General features: G+C 32.8%; 1 protein-coding gene and 1 non-coding gene across 2 annotated transcripts in view; both read left to right on the top strand.

Moving 5' to 3' along the window:
- Positions 1-9,765, top strand: part of LOC137974280 (oxysterol-binding protein-related protein 9-like) — a 146,953-nt gene that overhangs the window by 44,952 nt on the left and 92,236 nt on the right. The gene's annotated exons all lie outside the window — the stretch shown is intronic.
- Positions 9,555-9,627, top strand: Trnas-gga (transfer RNA serine (anticodon GGA)). Its single transcript has one exon. It is a non-coding gene; the product is annotated as a tRNA-Ser (tRNA).

Below are 9,765 nucleotides of genomic sequence, written 5' to 3'. Positions count from 1 at the left end.
AATTTTGTTGTAAAATCAAATTTATTAGTTGTGATTTTGAAAGTTTTTCTAATTCTCCTTTGCTCATTATATTAAAGTTATAAAATAAATTTTCATCATTTTGTAATAGTAGTAATTTTTATCTCTTTAAGCCAAGACAAAAAATTAAAAATTAAAAGAAAGCGATTAAAATTTATTTCAACTCTTAATTCACAAAAAAGTATTTCCTTTTCATTGCTTTTATGAATTTTTGTTTCTGTTTCGCCTAGTTGTTATATAGTCCTAAAAAATGTCGTAATTTTCTTAAAGATAATGATTCCATTTATTTTTTGAAGAAGATACGTTTTATTACAAATAGAACAATGCCGTTGCTTTTTAGCCATATATTTTGCTTTTGATTCCTTTATAGCTTTTTTTCCATCTTCATCATTAAAATATTTTGTATTACCATGTATCTTTTTCTCTTTTTCATTTTCAATTTCAAATGCATTTAAATTTTTTATATCAGGATCATCTTCTAATCCAAAAATTAATTCTTTTACAAAATTTTTCTTTTATAACGTATTATATTATTTTTATGTTTAAATCAGTTTTATAATTAATACTACTTCATTTCAAAAAGTATCATGAATATATTTCTCATTGTTTTTGGTTATATCCTTTTTATATCCTTTTTATTTTATAACTTATTATATTATTTTTATGTTTAAATCAGTATTTTAATTAATACTACTTCATTTGAAAAAGTATCATGAATATATTTCTCATTGTTTTTGTTTATATTCTTTTTATTGATATTCGTAATAAAATATCTATAATGATCAAACTCAATATATGACATTTTTGGTCATTTTTGAACATTTTATCAATTATAATATCAAAACTTTATCAAGGCTTTCTTATTATTTGAATAACTTTCACTTTTATCTTCTGAGTCATTTTCTGTTCCATGTAATTCTTTTTCTGATTCATTGTCTGTTCTATTTTCTAAATTATCATGTTCTCTTAAAAAACGACTACAAATATTAAGTTTTATCTCATATTTAAATTTATTTTCATTTTTTTTTGAACTGGTAAAGGATAATTATTTACTATATCATTTGATGATAATTTTAATATTTTATATAATAAATTAGTAGTTAATAAATTAAATGATAAATTTGACAATTCCTCTTTATTTTTATCAAAATCCATTTTATATTATTAAATAATAAAATAATTTTTATATGTTTTTTGATTAAATATAATTAAAAAAGAAAATACTTTTATTTATTCGTCTTCATATTTTATTATTATAAAATATTTGTTGGAAGAATCAAATATAATTTTTTTATAGTCATTATTTATATCCTCTTTTTTAATTATTTGAATATTAATTTTTTTACCGTCTAATACAATATTTGATTTTGATTGTTTTATAATCATCATTGACCTTATAACTTCATCAAATATTGGATAAATCAATTTTTTTAAAATAAATATATAGTTTTTCATCTTTAAATTTATAATTTTTTTTATCAACAATAAACAATTTATGTTTATATTCGTTACTTGAGTCCGTGTAATCATTATCATCATCATTATCATCTTCATTTTCATCTTCATTTTCATCATCATTATCAGTTATATCACTATAATTATGATCTTCATCTTCATTTGAATATTAATGTTTTTACCGTCTAATACAATATTTGATTTTGATTGTTTTATAATCATCATTGACCTTATAACTTCATCAAATATTGGATAAATCACTTTTTTTTTAAATATATAGTTTTTCATCTTTAAATTTATAATTTTTGTAATCAACGATAAAATATTTATGTTGACATTCGTTACTTGAGTCTGTGTAATCATTATTATCATCATCATTATCATCTTCATTTTCATCATCATTATCAGTTATATCACTATAATTATGATCTTCATCTTCATTATCATCATCATCATTATCATCTTTATTTATGTGATTAAGTTTTAGATTAAATTCTGGTAAATGCATATGAGGTAACATTGGGATGAGTAGCACAATCACCATACCCAATTGGGGGTGACTCAGAAACATTTCCTGATTTATTCAGTTTAATGTCTTCAATAAAGCTATATTTTTGCTGAATGCTAAGGTTATCCTTGTTGATTAGCATACAGGGTGTAAAAAGTGTAAGCGACTTTCTTTTCTTGAGAAAACAAAGGAAAAGGATAGAAAAATAGGAAAATTTTGAGTGTAACGCGTAACACAATTTTCAAATTGAAAGTCCTCAAAACCACTTTTCATAAGAGAGAACAGTTATGTGGATTAACGGACAGTAACCAGTGATTACACGCAGTAAATACTACATATGAGCCAAATTTCAACAGTTCAAGTTTATTAAAACACATTAAAAAGTTTCAAAATTCCATAGTTTCCTTACTGTAACGCTGTGTTTTGGAATTCTGGCGCTCATTAGGTTATTGTTTGAAACAAGTCTTCAATTGATATCATTGAGTTCAAAACCATCTCAACTAAATGCTCATACCTTGTGCTATAACTTACAGAAAAACTAGTTCGAGGGATCCACTACGAATGGAGAAATCACTTCTCAAAACAGTCGCTACGCTTTTTCTGTTCCGCAATTACACAATAATATTTTTCGAGACCACTTCTTTCAATGCCATAACTGGGTTCCAACCAAATATTTTCTGAATGCTCACTAGTTGCCCTAGCCAATTCCACAGTTTCGTCGTCGTAGCTTTCAGGGTCGCAAAAATATTAGCCTTTGACTGAGTCGCTACGTTTTTTTTAACATGCTAGGCCATATTGAACCAAGTCTTGAGTGCCAGTAAACATCACAACCTACTTCGCAAAGAAGCCATGATTTCCATGTGCTTCACAAGGCTTGGAAACCTTTCCTCTATCGATATTATTGGGAAGTCCACAATGTCTTTTCAGGGGCAATTTTCAGGAAATTGTGAGAGACATCTGCTCTGACCTCAAATTGTAAAGTGGAGCAAAAAAGTGGAGCAGAAAGCCAGCGTTTAGGGTGTCAATAGAACTAAATGAGGGGATGCTATCCTCCATGTAGTGAAAGCTTTCTGTTTTTACTTTTTATTTGCCTCAAAATTGACTATCTGTATGAAAGACCACGCCTGCAAGGGGTCATGGGTAAATCAAAAATTCAGTTTTAACAGACCAAACTTTAATATTTTCCGAACAATTAGAAAGATATGAAAGTCTGGGTGTGAAATAAGCCAAAATAAGTGATTTTCACCCCAATAAACACAATTTTACTCTTTTTAGGTATGTTACAGGAATGGGTATGGTGATCATGCTACTCATCTGGAAATATTAAATCAAAAGAATCATTATATGCTTCATTTAAAAATTTATTCATTTTATTAATTTTTTTTCATAATTATTTTTTGTTATTTTAGTAATTTTCATTATATAATTATAATCTGATGAATATTGAGAAGATAAATATTCTGTTTCTGTTTCATAAGTATTGACATCAAAACTACATTGAGAATCATCAATAAAGCTGTCATTTAAATCACATAGATCTAATTGACTATCACTTTCATAATGATTACCAATTTTTGAATTATATAAATCTGTACTTTCAGAACTCATTTTATATTATATACAGAAAATAATATTATATATTTTTCATACATTTGTCAAATTCTTCAATGGAAGATTTAAAATTGACTGGAATAAAAACTCGCAAGCTCTTTTGGAAAAGATTAGGTTATGGTGAAATTGCGACATTTTTAAAAATTAAATTGTTGCTTTTAAAATGTTGTACTACTAATATATGTATATGCTTCTGGTAAGTTAGCCTCAAATAATTCGTTTGAAAAATTGCACGGCACGGCAAGAGAATGTACTAAAAGCGGTAAGTCACTGATAATTATAAACATCAATACTCCGACAATTTCTGTAAACATTTCCATGAAAAAAACAATCTGTCCAAATAGCTTGATCTATTTCAGTCATGTCAACAAACCAGTGTAAATGTATGAAAAAGTCACCAGCAAAAAATAACCGATTTTTCAATTCTTTTGTCGCTTTCAGGGGGTAGAATTTACTATGAGGTCATCAGAAATTTCTTTACAATGTGACATTTTCCAGGCGTGAATATTCAGGAATGAAAATTCTTCTTCTTCTTCTTGCTTTCACAGAAATCTTGTACCCTGCGATCTTATGCCATATCAACCACCTTCCTTTTATGGAACATAAAACGACAAAAAAAAAACAACTAAAAAAATCAGGAAAAGGACTACTCTTGGGACCCAATTCACCATTTCAAAAAATTTCAATTTTAGGTCAAATATTTTAAACAAACCAATTTTTGCAATCAAACCAATATCCAAATTTGATATCCTTGCATGGCTCAAATATTTTAAAGTAAAAAATTTTAACAAAATTATATCAAGAAATGAGATACCACTTCATACAAAAATGGGCTGCTATATCGTCAATCTTAATGATAAAATAGGGCTTGAAATGCATTGGGTTGTCAAGCGTATAACATCAAAAATGATTTATTATTTTGATAGCTATGATCTCAATCCTCCACAAGAATTGATCAATTCGTCAACTAAAATCAAAAAACGTTATATATTCAACAATACACAATATCAACATTTATATAGTGTCTTATGTGGTTATTACCGTATTTATTTTATAAATGAGAGACATAATGGAAAGTCTTATTACAATGTTATAAAACCTTTTTCAATTCGAGATCATGATTATAATGAAAGACCCATTGTGGATTATTTAAAAAATATGTAAACTAAAAGAACCAACTACTGATTTTACACAAATAGATGGTTTCACCATTGATTCTCAAGGAAATATACCGGTAGATGTAGAAAATAGAAAGCTTACTACTGTCAAATGATGTTTTGACAAAAAAGCAAATTTACGGTCATATTAAAGCAAATGGTGGTGATTCATCAAGCTCTACTTTGGATCTCACTGATTATGTAAAATGCTATTCATCAAACAATGGTATGAAAGGGCCTTTAAAAATGAATTTCAATCATATGTGACCTCTCATGCGAAAACGTTCCTAGCAGTATCCGTGCAAACAGCCAAACACGCGGCAAGTGGACAGATAAAAATGGGTAGGAAGGACCAGAGAAAATTTTGCATGGATGAACCGCACGATTGAACGACTGAATAAAACTTAAAAACGGTAAGGTTGCATGACGGAACGGCCGAGCAAGTTTTGGCGACAAATGAGGTTAAACGGGATTGAACATTAGGAACGACACACCAGGTTATTGAAATAACAATCGAAAACATTGCAGGACGCACAATTAACAACAATAAGATGAATTGGTTAATCTTCTGTGTGAAATCCGAATGGGAAAATAAGGAATATGTCCAATATTGCGTTGTAAATCATGAATCTCTTTTGATTGAAGAAAAGGAAGTGTTTCCTTCGGGGAATAACAACAGCTGAAAACTCACGTTTACTATCACTGTGGTCAATTTCATAAGACTTACTCGGATGATGCATATCGCAATACAGTACTTAAACATCTTCGTCGTAATAGAAACATTGCCGTTTGCAGATGGTGATAATTTTCCACTACATTTATTTTCGATACTAAAAGAGACAATATTTGTGAAGACATCTTGAACAGATCATTATTAATTTCAATAAGCTTAATTACATCCAAAGGATGAGTTGTAAAAAAATTGCAACCGTGTATTGCAATCTGAAACTCGCCGTAAATGTTCCGTATAAAGCCCTTTCGTCTCAATATTACGATGTTACACCATTTTATATAAAATATTTCGTGGTGATTTAGATAGAGATCGTTATAAGACATTTATTTATTGGTCCAAGTGCGTAGTAGTTCATCGAATTTTGTCCAGTCCAGTGGAACACGACAATCCGGAAACCAACATCCCGCGACTCCTTACTCCCAACAGAAATTTGTATTAAATGTAGTCCCTTACTTCGATAGGCTGAAAACAGGAAATTTGAAGCAGTTAGACCATCCTCTATTTTTCGTTGTATTGGAATATTTCGACGTTTTGGCGCTGAGGAAATTCATGTGTAAACTGAACTCGCACAAATGTAAACACAAGCTATACCAACCTTTTTGGAGCGCGCCACTTTCTTTTTCGGAGTTTCGATAAGCTTTGTGGCCGCATATATACAGGCCATCTGATAGGGTGCGATTAGAAAGGCCAATTATGCGATAAATAATGTAAATTATGCGATTTTTTTCTCAGCAATTTTAAGCTTGTTTTATAAGGTTTAAGGTTAAGAAAAACACTTTTTTGCTGCCCTAAAGACATTTTGAACACAAAGGAACAGTAATTATGTATCTCGATCGCCATTAGTTAGGATAAATTAAAAAAATGAGGTCTTCTGCACTACCGGTGCTCTACGTTTATAAAAGTTGAAAGGACACAGCTAACATGCCAAATGAATGATCAAGGTGCTTGTCAACCACGAACTCCGAAGATGGTCAATCACAATAGGGCCATACCCCCATTTATACGAGAGAAAATAAGCCGCGGCTTTCTCTGGCCGCGTCTTACAGAAGACTCGAATGTTCACCCCGTATAAATGGTACAAAATCTACGTTCAAGTCTTTTTCAAGCCGCGGCTTATATTGACCTGGGAATATATATTCGTATAAATAGTTCCTTTTGCGTATTTTGTACACCGTGGCCAGAGTAAGCCCCGGCTTATTTTCTCTTGTATAAAAGGCCCTAATATTGCACAACGAGAAAAACAGCGGTCCATCGTAACCGTGGAACGTACCTGTGAGGTACTTTCTTGGTCAATCGTGAGCTGTCAGATTGGGCGCAAGGTGGGAACTTCCTTCTTCGTCGAAGAAAAAGCGAGCGTTTTCACAACAAACTTATCTATGAGTAAGTTTTTATCAGTTTTCAACGAAAGAAACTACATTTTGCCGAAAAACTTACAACTTCGCTTATTTTTCACAAACCTCTTCTCTTAGAGAAGGCAACTGTGTCATTTCAGTGGTGTGTATATAAGGACGTGTTTGTGTTGCACCAATGGAAGGAGACTCGTACCAGGTCCTCGACATGAAAAATAACGCCTTGAACTTCAAATGTTTACGAAATCGAAGGTGACGAAGGTTTTTTAGCCTTTTTCCAAGATATATCATCTTAAAAATGGCGTATTTATGCAGGAGTTTCTAAGAAACGTGTTGATTTATGTTTCATTTTATGAATTTTGTGCGTCCTTTTGTGAATTATGCGATTTTTCGTGAATTTTGCGATCGGATGCGATTTGAGGTCGTTTGTGCGAAATCGCACCATCGCGTAATATCAGAAGGCCTGTATATATTATTGGAACATACACGCGGAACCCAACAGTTCCGTTCCAGTTCAGTTAGATAAGCCCAGATCCCAAATCTGCTAAGCCGCCTGATTTGACGTATATTCTTCAAGGTATGGCAGTTTTCAAAAATCACAAATATTTCGGCGGACCAAGATTTCGAGATTTTGCTGCTAGATTTGGCATGTCCAGAGGAGGATAGAACAATCTCTTGCCTTCGATAAAGTAGGCAGGGAAAGGACAAATAACAAATTTCAGACAAGGAAGGATTTGAGGTTAAGGTTTACAGTATTTGGTTATGGGAATTTATGAATAACATAAACATGCATAGTAGATACGGGTCACACATGGTCACTCGTGACTTTGTTGAGTTGTGCGGACAGTGTTGGACCGCATACACCTTATTCAAAAATGGCAGACACGCGGAACGACCTAGGTTTGAATACATGAAAGCGAGGTTTGGTAGGCCATATTTTAGTCTGGAAAATTCAGTAACGGTTGTCAACAGATTTATGTTATACGATATTCCGGCCTTATCAGAGCTAAATCCTCCTAAAATGGCGTGCTTAAGTATTGCAGTGAATGACTCAGTTATTCTTCCCGAAGATGGCATTCCCGAAGCCTTGTTAGCTGAGCTAAATCCTTCTTCGCTGAAGAATGAAGAGTTGCGGTTTTGGTTGCACGATGTGATGTAGTGGAGTTTCCCTTAATTAAACTTAAAACGAAACCTTTGCTTGTAAAACGGTAATCACAAGGCCTTAATCTTAAATAGTAGTTTAAAAGTTGACGTTTTTCAAGGTTTACCAGTTACCTTTTTTTTTTAAATGCACTTTGTGGAGTGGAGGAATACGTGAAAAGTGGACGCGATCAAATGGTGATAGATCCTGATCCGGACAAAATTTACACCAAAAGGAAAAGGAGAATTATGAATGTTATGAGCTGCACTCCTTTGTCATCACCCAGTGTGACATACCCAAGCGATGGCTGGGGAAAATCTCTAGAAAAAATGCCTTCATTTACTCGCATCGACTCGCAGGTTTCCCTGTTGAGGGAGGAAATCCCTGACCTTGAGAAAAAATTCGGGGCACTCGCGTGGCGATTGTTTTGCTTTCCTAAAATGATTCCCTTATTACCTTTTACTCAGGATTTCCTAATTTGAAAACGATGAGGGCTTTGGATGGATTTAATGTTTCACCAAATGATATCAATGTCAGACAACAAACAATATTTTGTTTGGAAAATGAACCAGGGCACATGTGCACAGTATTTAATTAAGCTTATATGTGTTGAAATGGATATTAATATTATGAGAGTTAAGTAAGTCTCCTATTAAAAGGAACATGGTGTACCACAGGAACTTTGGAAAATTGAAATACCTTGATAATGGTAAAAGTCATGCATTACTGTGGTAGTGATAATAACAATGGACTTTCAAAGTAATTAGACATATCAGCAAAGTGAAAACTAACCTTGAAATTAAATTATGCAGCAGGATTTTTTTCACTTTGTTGATACATCAAATGTATTTTGAATTGTGTCTCGTCCACAAGTTCTCTGGACGGCCAGATATTTATCTGTCCTAGTTTCAAGTACATAAAATTGATCCAAAATATAAAAATTCTGCTTACAATTGACTGGGATACGTTAAATAACTGAGCCGAGTGTATTTGGGCGAAGCCTTGTCTAAGGCGACACAATTAATGTAAGAAAAAAATTTCGTCTATAGTTTTTTCACTGAATGTTCACTATGACCAGCCTGAATGTCGTCTCTTGCAGAGGACAAATATGGAAAGTTTTCTCCACTGGCCCCAGGCCGTAAAAATTCATACAAAGCCTTCATCAAGTGAAGCTATGATCTTCGCAGTTATGAACGCAATTTTTGCAATTGCATAGAGAAGCCTGAAAAATTCAGGACTTCAACGGGGTTTGAACCCGTGACCTCGCGATTCCGGTGCGACGCTCTAACCAACTGAGCTATGAAGCCACTGACGTTGGGAGCTGGTCATTTGTGGGTTCTAATGGTCCCGTGAGGAATCAATCAATGATGAAATGGTATAGAGAAGCCTTCTCTATGCAAGCCTTCTCTTCTCAGGCTTCTCTATGCAATTGCAAAAATTGCGTTCATAACTGCGAAGATCATAGCTTCACTTGATTTCGTATCCGCAGTTCATATATGATTCATTTCATATACCATTTCATCATTGATTCATTCCTCACGGGACCATTAGAACCCACAAATGACCAGCTCCCAACGTCAGTGGCTTCATAGCTCAGTTGGTTAGAGCGTCGCACCGGAATTGCGAGGTCACGGGTTCAAACCCCGTTGAAGTCCTGAATTTTTCAGGCTTCTCTATGTAATTGCAAAAATTGCGTTCATAACTGCGAAGATCATAGCTTCACTTGAATTCATATCCGCAGTTCATATATGATTCATTTCATATACCATTTCATCTTTAAAGCCTTCATCGTT

The sequence above is a fragment of the Montipora foliosa genome, chromosome 10 (genome assembly GCF_036669935.1).
Source record: "Montipora foliosa isolate CH-2021 chromosome 10, ASM3666993v2, whole genome shotgun sequence".
Lineage (NCBI taxonomy): Eukaryota > Metazoa > Cnidaria > Anthozoa > Scleractinia > Acroporidae > Montipora > Montipora foliosa.
The sequence above is the reverse complement of the archived record's forward strand: the minus strand, read 5'-3'. Positions and strand labels throughout refer to the sequence as shown.